Consider the following 18,126-nt stretch of genomic DNA (forward strand, 5'->3'; position numbering starts at 1 on the left):
TAAGCTGCAGTTGGCCATTTTTTCCTCTACACATTTGCGATCAGAGTACCGCATTCGCGAAGCTTGAGTTCTTATACCATCGCGTTCGCATGTGTATGTCCGCAATCGCGTTGCAGTGTGGGAGCTGGGTGCTTTGTTCATCGCGTCCGCGAAGTCTTTGCCAAAAGATAGGCGTCATTTGTTGATCGCATTCGCGAGGTGTGTGCCACGAACATGAAGAGTATTTTCTGTGGGCAGCGAGTTTGTGCTTCGCAAACGCGAGGCCTCTTCCGTGTTCGCGATTGGTACCCCTGGAGCAGTGTATAAAGTACTATATTTCGGACCTTTGAGTTATTTTATCATATTTTGAGTTGGCGAGCTCGGATTTGGGAGATTTTGGAGGTGATGTTTACCACATGGATTAGGGTAAGTGCTTTTTACTTGGTTCTCATTACATTTCGTGATTCCTTCGTCGTTTTTGGCATTTGATTGATGATTTCAAAAGAGAAATTGGGGGGTTTGGCCTAAACTTTCCTAAAGCAAAATTTTGTGTTTTGAACATCAATTCGGAGTCGGATTTGAGTGAAATTAGTATGGTTGAAAATAAATGCCCTAAATCACATTAAAAATCGATAGGTGGCGATTGCTCTCTTTTAATAACCTTTAAAAGAGTTGTCACATGTGGAAACCCGCTTCCATAAGAAAACAGGGCACGACAACTTGGGGACTATGCTAGGGATACTTAGATTCTTACCATAACGAACTTTGTTTTTGGCCTATGTGGAATTTTGGAGTTGTTTTTTTGGTTCCTTTCGTGTACCTCCATTTGCACCTTCCTTTCTTTGTCTACTTTCACATTATGATAACCATGTACCTCCATTTTCTCTTTCCCTTATCAGTTTCAATATTTAGTTATGCTTCCGTATTGCATATTTTGTTTCAATACTTATGCTAACTATTTTCATTTTTTCTTTTTTATTTTATTACTTTTATTCAATTTCTTTTTTTTTTTATGCTTTGTTATAATGCAAATAACTTGGCACTGTGTTAACACTTTTCATAAATATGTCTTTAACATCATACTCTACTCGTGCCCATTATCAACATAAGTGGAATAGCTTGATGAGTGATTGTATTTTCCAAAATTACCCTTAAAATCTAAAAATGCTTAGTTATGGTAGACTAGTTGATATGTGCTGCAATCGATGGTCTCGTGCCTTCCCATCTCAATGTAACGACCCAACTGGTCGTTTTGAGCATTTGCATTCCGTTCAGCTGTTTAAAGTCTTGAGTAGCTTCATATGATGTATTATGACTTGTGTGAATCGTCGGTTTTGGTTTTCAGGTGATTCGAAATTGATTTGGAAGAATGAATCTCAAATTAGAAGCTTTAAGTTGGAAGAGTTGACTAAGTTTGACTATTGTGTATTTGAGCCCAGATCGGAGTTTTGATGGTTCCTTTAGGTTTGTATGGTGATTTTGGACTTGGTCATATGCCTGGATTTGCATTTGGATGTTTCTTGAATGTTTTGGCATTAATTGGCAAAAGTTGGCAAATTGAAGGTTTAGAAAGTCATAGGTTTGATCGGGAGTTGACTTTGATGATATCGGGTTTGGATTGTGGTTTCGGGAATTAAAATAGCTTTGTTGTGATTTGAGGCCTCGATTAGGTCTGTATTATGTTTTGGGACTTGTTTCGCAATCGTAGTATTGTGGACGTGATCACGATGTGTAGGTTGGAGTTGGCAATTGTTTCCTCTACGCGTTCGTGATCATAGTACCGCATTCGCAAAGCTTGAGTTGTTAGACCATTGCGTTCGCATGTGTATGTTCGCGATCGCATTGCAGTGTGGGAGCTGGGTGCTTTGTTCATCGCGTCCGTGGAGTCTTTTCCAGAAGGTAGGCGCCATTTGTTGATCGCGTTCGCGAGGTGTGTGTCGCAAACATGAAGAATATTTTCTGTGGGCAGCGAGTTTGTGCTTCGCAAACGCGAGGCCTCTTCCGTGTTCGCGAAGGGTACCCCTGGAGTAGTGTATTAAGTACTCTATTTCGTACCTTTGAGTTATTTTATCATATTTTGAGTTGGCGAGCTCGGATTTTGGCGATTTTGGAGGTGATTTTCACCACATGGATTGGGGTAAGTATTTTTTAATCAGTTCTGATTACATTCCGTGATTCCATCTTCGTTTTTGGCATTTGATTGATGATTTCAAAAGAGAAATTGGGGGATTTTATCTAAACTTTCCTAAAGCGAATTTTTGAGTTTTGAACATCAACTCGGAGTCGGATTGGAGTGAAATTAGTATGGTTGGAAATATATGCCCTAAATCACCTTAAAACTTGTTAGGTGGAGATTGTTCTCTTTCAATAGCCTTTAAAAGAGTTATCACATGTTGAAACCCGCTTCCACAAGAAAATGGGACACGACCGCATGGCGATTATGCTGGGAGTACTTAGATTATTACCATAACGAACTTTTTTGGGGGGCTTATGTGGGATTTTAGAGTTGTTTTTTGGTTCCTTTCGTGTACTTCTATTTGCACCTTCCTCTTTTTGTCTACTTTCACATTATGATCACCATGTACCTTCATTTTCTCTTTCCCTTATCAGTTTCAATATTTAGTTATGCTTCCGTATTGCATAATTGTTTCAATACTTATGCTAATTATTTTCCTATTTTTTTTCTTCTTGTTTTATTACTTTTATTCAGTTTCTTTTTTCTTAAGCTTTGTTATAATGCAAATAACTTGGCACTGTGTTTCCATTTTTCATAAATATGTCCTCAACATCATACCCTACTCATGCCCATTATCAACATAAGTGGAATAACTTGATGAGTGATTGTATTTTCCAAAACTACACCTAAAATCGAAAAAGGCCTAGTTACGGTAGACTTGTTGATATGCGCTGCAATCGATGATCTCGTGCCTCCCATCTCAATGTAATGATCCAATTGGTCGTTTTGAGTATTTTCAATTCGTTCAGCTGTTTAAAGTCTTGAGTAGTTTCATATGATGTATTATGACTTGTGTGGATCGTCGCTTTTGGTTTTCAGGTGATTCGGAATTGATTTGGAAGAATGAATCTCATGTTAGAAGCTTTAAGTTGGAAGAGTTGACCAAACTTAACTATTGTGTATTTGAGCACGGATCAGAGTTTTGATGGTTCCGTTAGGTTCGTTTGGTGATTTTGGACTTGGACGTATGCCTGTATTTGCATTTGGATGTTTCTTGAAGGTTTTGGCACTAATTAGCAAAAGTTGGAAATTTGAAGGTTTAGAAAGTTCATAGATTTGACTGGGAGTTGACTTTGATGATATCGGGTTCGAATTATGGTTCCGAGAATAGAAATAGCTTTTGTATGTCATTTGGTACTTGTGTGCAAACATTGAAGTTGTTCCAGGTTGATTTGATATGGTTCGGCATAAGTTTTGGAATTCGAAAGTTCAAAAGTTTATTAAGTAGGATTCAAGGTGCGATTAGTGGTTTTGATGTTGTTATGCATGATTTGAGGTCTCGAGTTGGTCCGTGTTATGTTTTGGGACTTGTTGCTATGTTCAGACGGTGTCCTGAGGGGCTCGGGTGAGTTTCAGATAGATTTCAGACCATTTCCTTTCATTTTGAATTGCTGGTTTTCTGATGTCCCACATGGTCTTTGCGATCGCAGTATTGTGGACATGATCACGATGTGTAAGCTGGTGTTGGCCATTATTTCCTCTACGCGTTCACGATCGGAGTACCGCATTCGTAGAGCTTGAGTTGCTAGACCATCACGTTTGCATGTGTATGTTCGCGATCACGTTGCAGTGTGAGAGGCTGGTGCTTTGTTCATCGTGTCCGTGAAGTCTTTGCTAGAAGGTACGCGCCATTTGTTGATCGCGTTCGCGAGGTGTGTGCCGCGAACGCGAAGAGTATTTTCTGTGGGCAGTGAGTTTGTGCTTCGCGAACGCGAGGCCTCATCCGTGTTCGCGAAGGGTACCCTTAGAGCAGCGTATAATGTACTATATTTTGGACCTTTGAGTTATTTTATCATATTTTGAGTTGGGGAGCTCGGATTAGGGCGATTTTCACCACATGGATTGAGGTAACTAATTTTTACTCGATCCTAATTATATTTCGTGATTCCATCTTCGTTTTTGGCATTTGATTGATGATTTCAACAGAGAAATTGAGGGTTTTGTCTAAGCTTTAATAAAGTGAATTTTTGGGGTTTGAACATCAATTAGGAGTCGGATTTGAGTGAAATTAGTATTGTTGGAAATCGATGCCCTAAATCACCTTAAAAATCATTAGGTAGAGATTGCTCTCTTTTAATAGCCTTTAAAATAGTTATCACATGTTTAAACCAGCTTTTACAAGAAAAATGGGCACGATAACATGACAACTGTGTTGGGGATACTTAGATTCTTACCATAAGGAACTGTTTTTTGGCTTATGTGGAATTTTTGAGTTGTTGTTTTGGTTCCTTTCGTGTACCTCCATTTGCACATTCCTTTATTTCTCTACTTTCACATTATGATCACTATGTACCTCCATTTCTCTTTCCCTTATCAGTTTCAATATTTAGTTATGCTTTTGTTTTGCATATTTTGTTTCAATACTTATCCTAACTATTTTCATGTTTCTTTTTTTCCTTGTTTTACTACTTTTATTCAATTTCTTTTTTCTTATGCTTTGTTATAATGCAAATAACTTGGCACTGTGTTACCATTTTTCATAAATATGCCTTCAACATCATACTCTACTTGTGCCCATTATCAACATAAACAGAATAGCTTGATGAGTGACTGTATTTTCAAAAATTACCTTTAAAATCTGAAAAGGCTTAGTTATGGTAGACTAATTGATCTGCACTACAATTGATGGTCTCGTGTCTTCCCCTCACAATGTAACGACCCAACTGGTCATTTTGAGCATTTGCATTTCGTTCAGTTGTTTAAAGTCTTGAGTAACTTCATATGATGTATTATAACTTGTGTGAATCATTAGTTTTGGTTTTCAAGTGATTTAGAATAGATTTGGAAGAGTTGACCATATTTGACTACTGTGTATTTGAGCCTTGATCGGAGTTTTGATGGTTCAGTTAGGTCCATATGGTGATTGTGGACTTGGGTGTATGCCCAGATTTGCATTTGGATATTTCTTTAAGGTTTTGGCACTAATTGACGAAAGTTGGCAATTTAAAGGTTTAGAAAGTTCATAGGTTTGACCGGGAGTTGACTTTGATGATATCAGGTTCAAATTGTAGTTCGGGGAATTGGAATAGCTTCGTTATGTCATTTAGAACTTGTGTGCAAAATTTGAAGTTGTTCCTGGTTGATTTGATATAGTTCAACACAAGTTTGGAAGTTGAAAGTTTAAAAGTTCATTAAGTTTTGATTCGAGGTGTGATTCGTGGTTTTGATGTTGTTATGTGTGATTTAAGGCCTCGAATAGTTCAATGCTATGTTTTGGGACCCTTTGGTATGTTCAGACGGGGTCCCGAGGGGCTCGGGTGAGTTTCCGATCCATTTCGGACCATTTCCTTTCATTTTGAATGGCTAGTTTTCTGATGTCCTATATGGTCTTCGCGATCACGGTATTGTTGATTTGATCATGATGTGTAAGCTGGAGTTGGACATTATTTCCTCTATGCGTTCGCGATCAAAGTACCGCGTTCATGGAGCTTGAGTTGTTAGACCATCGTGTTCGCATGTGTATGTTCGCGATCGCGTTGCAGTGTGGGTGCTGGGAGCTTTGATCATCGCGTCCGCGAAGTCTTTTTCCGCGTTTGCGAAGGTAGGCACCATTTGTTCATCGCGTTCGCAAGGTGTGTGCTGATAAGTTTGGATTTTGACCACTTACTAATGCTATTTTACTTTTGTTTTAATCTAAAAGTATTGATTTATGTTCCCAAAACTAATGAAAGTGTGCAAATTGCAGGAACATTTGAAAGTTGGGCTCTTATGAAGACATCCGACTCAAAAAGGAGTGTTCCAACTCAAAAGGAAAGAAGGGGCGCAAAACACAAGAAGTACGGTCCGCAAAGGTATTTCTGCGGCCGCAGAAGCAAGTGCGGACCGCAGAATTTCATCTGCAGCCACAAAACTTGTGAAGAATACCAACAGACTTTAAGCAGAAGTGCGGACCGCACATGAATTGTGCGGCTGCAGAACAAGGTCCGCATTGACAAGAATTCAAAAAGTTCAGAGAGTGTGCAAATGACCAAGACTTGAAGCTTCTTCTGAAGTGCGGACCGCACAAGAATTGGGCGGCCGCAGAAGTTGTATTGCAGCCGCAAACCAAATTGTGCGGCTACAGAATCCAGTTTCTTGCAAGACCCAGCAATGTGCGGATAACACATGGAATTGTGCGGCCGCAGAACCTCCCGAGGGCAACTATAAATAGACGAGAATGACATTTTTAGGTCAAGTTTTGAAGCTCAAGCAGTTGTAGCCATTGTGATTTTCCATTTTACGAAATTTGTGGTCATTTTGGGATTAAAACATCATATTTGATCATTACATTATGAGTTTAATTAGTATTTCTTGTTCGTCTTCTTCATTTTCTACTATGAGTAGCTAGACTTTTACTAGGGTTGTGACACAACCCTAATGTGTAAACTTTATAGGTATTTAATTTAATGCTTGTTTATGATTGAGTGTTGATTATTTTGCCTTGTTTATGTTTTAATTTTAGAATTAATGGTTGCAAACATTAATTCATGCCTTTTTGACTTGGTCTTTACTTGAGAAAGAGAGACTTAGTCTAGGAAAGTTTGCCTAACAATAAATTGGGCTAATTAAGTATTTGATTAGCATAATTAAAGGGCTTGAACTAGATATAGGAAAAATCCAACTTGAGCTCATATCAACTATTTAGCTTGATACCCATTTGGGCTTGAGAAAATCAAATTGGGCAAAATCACTTTATGACCGAGAGGTATTGAGTGGGTAACTTATAGTCAAGAGCTATAATACACCCCGATCAATAAAACATGTGTTAACGTACTTAACCCATTAGGCAAACACCTAGGTGAAGGTCACACCTCTAGGATTCTTAACCATTTGGTAAAAATAACAAAAACAATCATTCGCTTTCTAGTTTCTTCTCATTAGTTTATAATTGTTAGTGATAATTTAGAAGTAGAAAACAAAATCCTTTGTTTGGAAGCGCAATTTAGTTATTTCATTTGCTCTTATCAAGTGTATACCCTAACACCCATATTAAATTCTCTGTGGACATCGACCCTAACTCTTGTTGGGTACTATTCTTCCAACGACCGTTTCCACTCACTATTGAGTGTGGATTGGACGTGGATCAATTTTTGGCATCGTTGCCGGGAATTTAAACGATGTTAGCTATATATTTCAGTTTGTTTTTGGAATATCTTCTTTCCCTTCCGTGTTACTAAATTGTTTAAGAAATTTTAGGTACAAACATGGCGAACAATGATCTCGGAAATTTGCCTTTGGGGGAATTGGACGGAGAGAAGGAACAAGTAGAGGAGGTACCTCTTGTGCCTCAAGCCAATCGGAGAGGCCGGGTACCACATGACAACGTGCTCGTTCCACCCCCACCTCTACCACAAGTGGCTCCACACCGAATATTTCCCTACAAAGGTTATGCTAGTGCAATAGTCCCTCCCCGTATTTGGGTGGGCAACTTCCAAATCACCAATGTGATGCTCACTTTGCTTGAGAAACGGGGTTTCTTTAACGGTGTTCCAACTCAAAATGCTTATAAACATTTGAAGGGCTTTGTGGATACATGTTGGGGGAGCAAGCAATCTAATGTTTCCGAGGATGCATTGAGGCTAAGGCTTTTTCCCTTCTCTCTACGGGGGAAAGCTTTAAATTGGTTGGAACGATTGTAAAACCATTCAATTCACACTTGGGATGAGTTGGCGGAAAAGTCCATTGCTAAGTTTTTCTCTCCAAGGCACATGGCTACACTTCAAGATAAGATCTTGGCATTCAAGCAAGAGCTGAATGAACCACTACACAAAATATGGGAGCGTTATAGAACAATGGTTAAGGAATGTCCCAACGACTATATGACGGAAAACATGATTCAACAAATCTTTTATCGTGGGATTAACACAGCCAACCAATGTATAGTGAATCAACTAGAAGGTAAGAACTTTATGACTATGCCTTATGCAGAGGCATGTGAAATATTGGATGAGATGGAGGAAACGTCGCCGGCTTGGCAATCCTGGGCCAATGTTCTATAAGGTGATCCGAATATGATCCACATTCACAAAGAATTGCAAGACCATGGGCAAGCCATTGCCGAATTGACCACTACCATGACTCAACTAGCGAAGGCCCAACTAATCAAGCTTTTAAGCAAGTTAATGCTATGGAGGGAGTGAATGTGATGGTGAACAAGAGGAGGACCAAGGGTCCACAAGTGCAAACTCGAGTGGAGAACTATGTGCAAGATGATAGTGGTTTTGAGAAAGATGATTCTTATAATGAACATGATGAGCACGAGCAATATGTAAATAATTTTCAAGGGCAAAGAAATAACTTCCAAGTCCCAAACAAACAATAATGGCGACATAAAACAATCATGGCAATTGGAATTCTAACAATCAAGGGAATTGGCATAACAACAACAATCAAGAAAATTAGAGTGGAAACAACCAAGGAAATTGGGGAGGCAACAATCAATGTGGATGGAGTAACAATCAAGGCAACTGGGGGTCAGGATTTCAAAGGCCCCCAATGTATCAACAGTCGAGCAACCCACCTCCTTATCCTTCCCATGGTTCAAGTTCTTCAAATAATGAGATGGGACGTATTGAAAGTATGTTCAAGAAAATGATGGAATAGAATCCCGATTCAGATGCCCAAATTGCCTCACACACACATCAATCCGCAACCTAAAAGTTCAAATAGGGCAAATTTCTCAAGCTTTAAATTCTCGTCCTAAGGGGGCACTACCAAGTGATACGGTGGTGAACCCAAAGGGTGGTAATAATACGGGGCATGCTATGGTGGTTATCACAAGAAGTTGAAGAGGCAAAAATGCACCCACCTCAAGTGGAAGTCGACTTATTAATGATGATCAAGTGATGCAAGAAGAAAAGATCATGAACAATGTTGTTCAACCTAATGAGGAAGTTCGGATTGATATTGACGATAGTGTGGAAGAGACTCAAAAGGAGGTGAACCCGTCTAGCAAACACATTATTGACATACCGAAGCCGGTAGTGCAAAAGGCTATGACACCATTGCCTAAGCCTCCACCTCCATACCCTCAAAGACTTTCCAAGAAAAATGGTGAGAATCAATTCAAGAAGTTCATTCAAATGATGAAGAGTCTTTCAATCAATGTGGCAATGGTCGAAACTTTGGAACAAATGGCCGGTTATGCAAAGTTTATGAAAGATCTTGTGACAAAGAAGTGGTCAATGAATTTTGAGACCATCAAAGTCACTCATCAAGTGAGTGCAATTGTTCATTAAATGGCTCCTAAGTTGGAGGATCCCGGTGCTTTCACGATTCCTTGTACAATTGGAAGTGTCGAATTTGCTAAATCTCTTTGTGATCTTGGGGCAAGTATAAATTTGATGCCCTATTCGGTTTTCAAGACTTGGGGAATTGGACAACCAAGACACGCCTCTATGAGATTGCAAATAGCCGATCGTACCATGAAAAGGTTGTTGGGTGTGATTGAAGATATTTTGGTCCGGGTTGATAAATTTATTCTTCCGGCGAATTTTGTCATTATAGATTGTGAGGTTGCTTATGAAGTGCCAATTATTCTTGGGAGACCTTTTCTTACTACGAGTAAGGCTCTTTGTGATGTTGAATCCGGAGAACTCACTTTTCGGGTTGGTTATGAAAAAGTGGTATTCCATGTGTGTAAGCCCATGCGGCAACCAAATAGCAATGAGGTGTGTTCTTTTGTGGATTTGGTGACTAATGTCATTGTTGATGATACAAGTGCTACAATCAATGTTGGTGATATGTTGGAGGCCATCTTGCTCAACTTTGATGATGATGAGATGGATGGCTTCATGGAATGTGTGAACTCTTTGCAAGGAATGGGGTCATACAACTATGCACCCCGAAAATTATCCTTGGATCTTAAAAATAGGAAGACTCATCCTACAAAGCCTTCTATTGAAGAGCCACCTACTGTCGTGCCCTGTTTTCTCGTGAAAGCGGGCTTCGACGTGTGACACCTCTTTTTAATGGGTATTTAAAGAGGAGAGCCACCACCTAACGATTTTTAATGTGCGTTAGGGCACCTATTTGCAAATGACTCTAATTTAACTAGTCTACATCATCAAATATCAAGTAAGGGCTCAAATTACCTCAAAGAGAATGTGTTAGGCACTCTTCGAGGTCCACAACTGTGGGTCCCGTCCGAAGTTCACACTATGTGAATTATTAGATTATAATTGTCCTATGTGATCATATACATGGGGGAAGATAAAGGATTTAAAGGTTCTATTATGAATAAGTGTAAAGAAAATCGGATAACAATTAAGCTATATAGATAACAGTACAAGTATTTAGAGGTTACACGGTACAACTTATTTGTTCTAAGTTCAATGACTAAGTATGAATGAATAATCATATAAAGGAGGGGGTCCTAAGTTTTTTAGCATAAAGGGTCACCCCGTGCAACATAAATAATACTTCGTAACTCCCTCAGGGTGGGGGTAGCTCATATTATTCAGCGGGCACAGACTATCATCTCCTGCTACCCAATTACTATGTTAACGTTGTTTACCTGAAGCATTCTAATTCAATTCTAAACTGTGTCCTATGCATGCACTACACATCCCATGCCTATGGTCCAGGAGGCACCTACTATTTTGGTGGTTCTAGACTTTGTTTAGGGTGCTCAAAATGATAAAACTAGGTGCACATTCAAAACATATAGGACGTCATATAAATACAATTAAGGGCCCAAGTTAGCCTCCACACATAAACAACAAATGCACGCGGCAGATTAGACAGTAGGTAGTTTCAGTAGTTAAGCAGCATTATAGTCGTTAAGTCCTATAGGCATGGTTTCTAGGTGATTCTGATTTCCAGTATTGTACAAGCAGCAGTGCAGCTTTAGGCTAACGGATTTGCAGATTAATGCATTACAAACCTATAGGAATGATATCTAAATATTGCACAATGGGGTAGTAAAACAACTTCAAGAGCCTAGAATTAATAGTTTCATACGCGAGTGACAATATCCTATAGGCAGTATTTCTAACAGTTGATAGTCGCAATTGATTTTATAAGATTTTACCCTTATAGGCATGATTTCTATGTATGGTAACACAATGAAGTAACAAAGTAGTTGATTAATTAATTAAGACCATGTAGTCGTGATATCCAAGTTAACAGCATACCAAAACAATAGAAGTGACTGATTGAATTAGTTAAAACCCTATAGACATGGTATCTAAATGAGTGTTAGCAAAACAACGTTATTGTAACCTATAGGCATGATGTCTAAGTGTGCACAGTACTAGACATAGAAAATAGGTATGGCGAGTACTAACATGCTTTGAATAGTGTACGAGTGAAGTGTGTGTAATCCCTATAGGCATGATTCTATTAGTGTACAGAAATAAAGCACGCTAAACAAAATAACAAATAAGGCATGTAAACAAAATAGAAAATAAAACACATAGACCCTATAGGCATGTTTTCCACCCTTTTATGCAAGCATTAGAATACCCCAGCCCCCATTTTCACTAATTTCCCCATCATTCAGTTTTACAAGCTATTACAGATTATTTTAAATAATTATAGGCCCAATACAAATGTAGAATAACCCAGTAATACATCTAGGCCTTCAAACATGCTTAGGACTTCATACGGACAAGAGGCCCAAACTCCAAGTGTAGACAGTAGGCTTCAAACCCTCAATACCAAAGGCAGGCCCTACATACTAGGCCCAAACGAATAACTAACTTACCCAAATGAATGCCAAACTTAGCTATACATGTGACAAACTACACATAGAATTAATTAAACAGCTTTGAAGCTTAACCACTTAGTTCTTAATGTTGTGACTAACAGCAGCTCTAGCCAAGACATATAGATAGGATCATACTAAATTGGAAGGCACACAAAGCACATATGAGGCAAGTTTATGGTTGTAATTCCAGAAATAAAGTTTAAGAGTGACAGGATTGACCATCATAGGATAGTAAACCATTCCAAAGAGTTTCAAAACGAAGTATGATTCAGGACCAACCTAAAGAACTTTAGATGAGGGTCTAGCAGAATCATAGAGAAGAAGCAAGTTGAGCACAACCTTCACATGAAAGTGTCTAGCATGAAAAACCTAATGAAAATAGCATAACCAAACAGGTTGATGGACATGGTCTACAAACAATCCTTAATTGAGCATGAAAAGTCTTGAACATGCTAAATATCAGTCATAGAACAAAGACTTAAACAACACCAAGATCTAGATTACATATAGAAGAAAAACTGGATATTGCAATTTTACCTTGTAGGTTTTAGGCAGTACTAATCAGGAATGGAGAACACTTTAAAGTTTACAAATAGCAGGGAAGCATATTAGGCTAAACATTGAGACAATATTGTCACATAAAATGATTGTGGGTCAGTTTGCAGAGAAATAGCAGGTTATGCATAAAGGATTCAACAGACATAGACTCATTAAGGCAACTTCTGGGCAAGAACTAGTTCCCTAGGAGTTTCACTACAAAATTTGAAGGTAAGACATGAGAATGGACTCATAACAAACAACCAATATAGGAATTCGAGCATACATAAACATGATAGTCTCAAACAAGCATAGTAGTCAGAAAATCTTCCAAATTGAATACACTAAATAAACATATATAGACTTAACTTATACATATACTGATGGAGAATTACAGAAGAATTTCAAAGCAAGGTTGACACAATGTCATATTGGTTTGTAAGAGTTCAAATAAGATAGATATACAGAAGCATGAACACAATAAGGGAGAAAACATAATTTTGAGGGATTGAACACTTACCAATTTGCAGATTTAATAACAAATAGAGAATAATCACTAAGTTCCAATAGCAAAGTAAGAACAGCAGCAAGAACTCCAAACCCTAGTGCGTCAAACTTCACAAGAGCTTCGAACGAGCTCCGAGCAGTACTCGCACTAGAGAGGTAGATAGAAAAGATTCGGGTGGCCTTGGATTTCAACCGGCCAAGAGCCCAAGTTATAGAATCATATAGAACAAGCAAGAGTGAGAGAATAGCAGTGATTAAGGTCTGTCTAGGGGAAATGGGGAAGGGTTTTTTTATAATAGCAAAATTAAACACACAAATAAGGAAACACAGTCAATCAAACATAGATAAGGAAAGAAAAGCATGCAAAATCGATTTAGAATCAATTTAGGAGAAAATATCGGCAAACCCTAGTTCAAGATAAAGAACAAAAATAGTCAAAGATCTCACTGAATCGGGCCCATATAGCCTGGTAGTGAATGTATCAAGTCAAGAACACGGAGATAATACAGAATCAGAGTCGAATTTTAAAAACCCAAATTTAATTAAAATAAATTATTAAAACATATAATAAATGGTAAAAATATTATTATGTTGTGAAAATGCTAGAAACGCAACGTAATAAAAATATAAAATTCTATTTTGGCATAAATAATATAATAAACGTAATTATTTATAGGATATAGGCTATTATTGCAAACAATTATTGTGTAAATAGCTCAAAAATATAAATGTAATAATTTTAAATGGAGTAAAAATGTTATAAAACATATATGTGGATGTAAGTAATAAATTTGGATGATTAAGTAATCATAAAGTAATTTAAAAGGTAATTAATAAACATTTGAACAATTTAAATGCAAGAAAATCAATTTTAAAGCCTTAAAATTATGAAACATTACAGAAAATACTTATATGACTCTTGCAAATTAGTGATGATGCAAAAAAGGATATTTAAAAATATACATGATATTTATAAAATATGAGGGCAAATTGGGTATCAACACCTACCTTGGAGTTGAAGCCATTGCCTCCACATCTTCGGTATGAATTTCTTGGCCCTTGTTCTACTTTACCGGTTATGTTTTCCTCTTGTTTGACTAACGTGCAGGTAGATTCTACATTGGCGGTGCTACAAAAGAAAAATAAGTTGGATATTCGGGGTATAAGACCCGCCTTTTGCATGCATAAGATCAAGTTGTAGGATGGCGCTAAACCATCTATTGAACATCAAAGGAGACTCAATGAGGCTATGCAAGAAGTTATCAAGAAAGAAATTATCAAGTGGTTGGATGCCGGGGTTGTCTACCCCATCTCCGATAGTTCATGGACTTCTCCAGTTCAATGTGTCCCAAAGAAGGGGGGCATGACGGTGGTCACCAATGATAATAATGAATTGATTCCTACAAGAACGATGACCAGTTAGAGGGTGTGTATGGATTATCACAAGATCAACAAAGTCACAAGGAAGGATCACTTTTCGCTTCCTTTCTTAGATCAAATGCTCGATAGATTGGACGATTGTGCTTTCTATTGTTTTCTTGATGGGTACTCGGGATGCAACCAAATTCTCATTGCTTCAGAAGTTCAAGAGAAAACAACTTTTCCATGTCCCTATGATACTTTTGCTTTCAAGCGGATGCCATTTGGTTTGTGCAATGCACCGATAACTTTTCAAAGGTGTATGATAGCTATTTTCACGGACATGGTGGAGGACTATCTTGAGGTTTTCATGGATGACTTATCGGTGGTTGGAGATTCTTTTGATGATTGTCTTGCAAATTTGGACAAAGTGTTGGCTGGATGTGAAGAAACAAATTTGGTGCTCAATTGGGAGAAATTTCATTTCATGGTCGAGGAAGGTATTGCACTTGGCCATAAAATCTTAAGAAATGGAATTGAAGTTGACAAGGCAAAGATTGAGGTGATTCCTAAGCTTCCACCCTTATTTTCGGTGAAGGGTGTGCGGAGTTTCTTAGGCCATGCGGGTTTTTACCAACGCTTCATAAAAGCTTTCTCTATAGTGGTGAACCCGTTATGCAAGCTTCTTGAGAAGGATGCTAAGTTTAATTTCAATGATGATTGAATGAGAGATTTTAAATTGTTGAAGCTCAAGTTGACAACTACTCCCATCATCACCGCTCCAAATTGGAGTATGCCTTTTGAACTCATGTGTGATGCAAGTGACGTAGTGGTTGGGGCTGATTTTGGGACTACTTATCAACAAGATTTTCCATCCAGTCTACTATGCTAGTAAGACCATGAATAGTGCCCAAGTCAACTATACCGTTACGAAAAAAGAGCTACTTGCTATTGTGTTTGCAATTAAAATTTGGCATGTACTTGATGGGTGAAAAAGTTATTGTCCACACGGGTCATGCATCGCTTCGTTATCTTATGAGCAAAAAGGACTCCAAAGCTTGGTTGATGAGATAGGTGCTCTTGTTACAATAATTGGATATTGACATCCAAGAAAGGAAAGGTAGTGAAAACCAAGTGGCGGACCACTTGTATCATTTGGAGGAGGAGGGGAGGCCGCATGATGGCCTTGAAATCAATGACTCTTTCCCGATGCGAAACTTTTGGCAAATTCAATGAAAGAGGTGCCATGGTTCGCGGACTTAGAAAATTTTCTTGTGCGTGAAATCATTCCGATGAGTTCGCTTCAAGCCAAAGGAAGAAGCTCAAAAGGGATTGTCAAGATTATTATTAGGATGAACCATACCTTTTTCGGATTTGTACGAATGGGGTGATTAGGAGGTGTGTACCAGAAGAAGAGCAAGGTGATATTCTTGGGGCTTGTCATTATTCGTCATATGGTGGTCATCATGGTGGAGCAAGAACGACGGCAAAAGTGCTTAGTTTTGGTTTCTATTGGCCCACTCTTTACAAGGATGCTAGTGAGTTAGTGAAAAGATGTGATGAATGTCAATGGGCAGGTGGAATCTCAAAGAAAAATTAGATGCCTCTCACAACCATATTGGAGATTGATATTTTCGATGTGTGGGGCATTGACTTCATGGTCCCTTTTGTGAGTTCTTGTGGAAACACCTACATCTTGGTCGTGATGGATTATGTGTCCAAATGAGTTGAGGCCGTTGCTTTACCCAACAATGAGGCGAGAAGTGTAGTGGCTTTCTTGAAGAAGAATATTTTCACAAGGTTTGGTACTCCACATGCAATTATAAGCTATAGGGGGGTCACACTTTTGCAACAAGGCTTTTGACACTGTACTTAGCAAGTATGGTGTTAGTCACAAAGTCATGACCCCCTATCACCCACAAGCTAGTGGGCAAGTAGAAGTCTCCAACCGGGAGTTAAAGAGTATCTTGTCTAAAACGATGAATGCTAATCGGACAGATTAGTCTAAGAGGCATGAGGATGCATTATGGGCTTATCGAACGGCTTACAAAATACCTACCGCAATGTCGCCATACCATTTGGTGTTCGGAAAAGCTTGTCATCTTCCGGTGGAACTAGAGCACAATGCAATGTAAGCTCTAAAGAAGTTGAATCTTGATTGGGATGTAGCCACTAACTTGGGGGTTGCACATTTTAATGAATTGGATGAGTTTAGGTACCATATTTATGAGAGTTCGTCCTTTGAAAAAGAAAAGATGAAATATCTTCATGACAAATACATTTGGAACAAAGAGTTCAAGGTGGGAGATCTTGTATTGTTGTTTAACTCAAGGTTGGGGATGTTTCCCGGGAAGCTAAAATCCAAGTGGAGTGATCCTTTTGAAATTGTTGGTGTGGCACCTTTTGGTGCATTAGACATGAAGAACAAAAACAATGAAGTATACCGAGTCAATGGTCACCGGGTAAAGCACTACTTGGGCAAGGTTGGAGATAGCCACGTGGTGGCGGTCATTCACTTCACTTGAGGGTATTTTGCATCGCGTCGCTATGTTAAATCAGGCGCTTCTTAGGAGGCAAACCATGTTCTTTTCCTTTTTCTTTTATAGTTAGGTGTTATTTGTGTTCTAATTTGATTTGAAGTGTGCTGCAGGGATGAGTGTGACTTACAAGAAAGGTGGAAGAAAATATGGTTAAGTGTTCAAAATTATGCGGGCCGCACATTTCTAGGTGCCACGGTAGAAGAGTAATGTGGCCGCACATTTCTCTTGCGGACCGCACATTTGAAATATTAAAAAAATGTCAAAATGCCAACTCTCTGAATTTTGAGCTTGTCAATGCAGAGGTCGATCTGCGACCGCACATGAAATCTGCGGTCGCACCTGAAAATTTGCGGACCGCATATTGAGTTCTAAGACTGTCCACCCAGGTGACAGAGTGTGGACGACACATGAATATGTGTGGCCTCACTCGCCTCTTTCCCCTTCTCAAACAGTTGGTATAAATAGATGAATATAACCCATTTATCATTTTTCCCTCTCTGAACAAACATTGTTGCTCTACTGATTTTCTTGAGATATTTTAATTGTACTCACACACAACCACCTTGATTATTCACACATTGCACTTACTCTATCCGGTATGCTTCAATCTCATATTAAATTTTTTTGTTAGTTTAATTTTTATATTTTTAGTTCTTTTTATGCCATTTGTTATTAGAGTTCAACTATGTGTCCATGTGGGGTAGATCTGAACTCGGTAACCATAATACATTCTCTAATGGGTTTGGGAACTTGAAAAACCTAAGTAGACAAAATATGGTTGTTCGTAACATTTAAAATTTTTGGCCGCACTTGAATTTGTGCGGTCCGCAGATTAGAAATTTTGGCAACCCAGAGAAGCAGGGATCCGTGGCCGTAAGTTAAAATGTGCGGACATCAAATTTCCCTCTGTGGCCACAGATTTCCCTCTGCGGCCGTAGATCAGCCATATCTCTGCCTTTAGAGACTCTGCATTTTGACTGTCTGGAATGCGGCCACACTTGCTAATTGTGCGGACCACACTTCCTTTCTGCGGCCGCACAACCAATTTATGTAGACTGCAATTCCCTTCTACAGCTGCACATAAATAATGTGCGGACCGCAGATCCCTTTACCTACAAACATGTGTTATACTCATAACCCCATTGTGTCCAATTGTTTCTCCCTTACCTACATATGTCCTGAATATGTTGAATAATGAATCGCAACTAACAATCTTCTTTGCTTTGATACAGACAATTGTTCGATCGAGAGGCCGAGGTAACACTACAAAGGGAAGGGGT

The 18,126-nt window shown here is 38.7% G+C and overlaps 1 protein-coding gene across 1 annotated transcript in view; it reads right to left on the bottom strand.

The window, feature by feature from the left end:
- The window catches only part of LOC104106934 (guanine nucleotide-binding protein-like NSN1), a 191,306-nt gene that overhangs the window by 125,417 nt on the left and 47,763 nt on the right, over nucleotides 1–18,126 (bottom strand). The window lies entirely within an intron of this gene.

This window comes from Nicotiana tomentosiformis, chromosome 1 (assembly GCF_000390325.3).
Source record: "Nicotiana tomentosiformis chromosome 1, ASM39032v3, whole genome shotgun sequence".
Classification (NCBI taxonomy): Eukaryota; Viridiplantae; Streptophyta; class Magnoliopsida; order Solanales; family Solanaceae; genus Nicotiana; species Nicotiana tomentosiformis.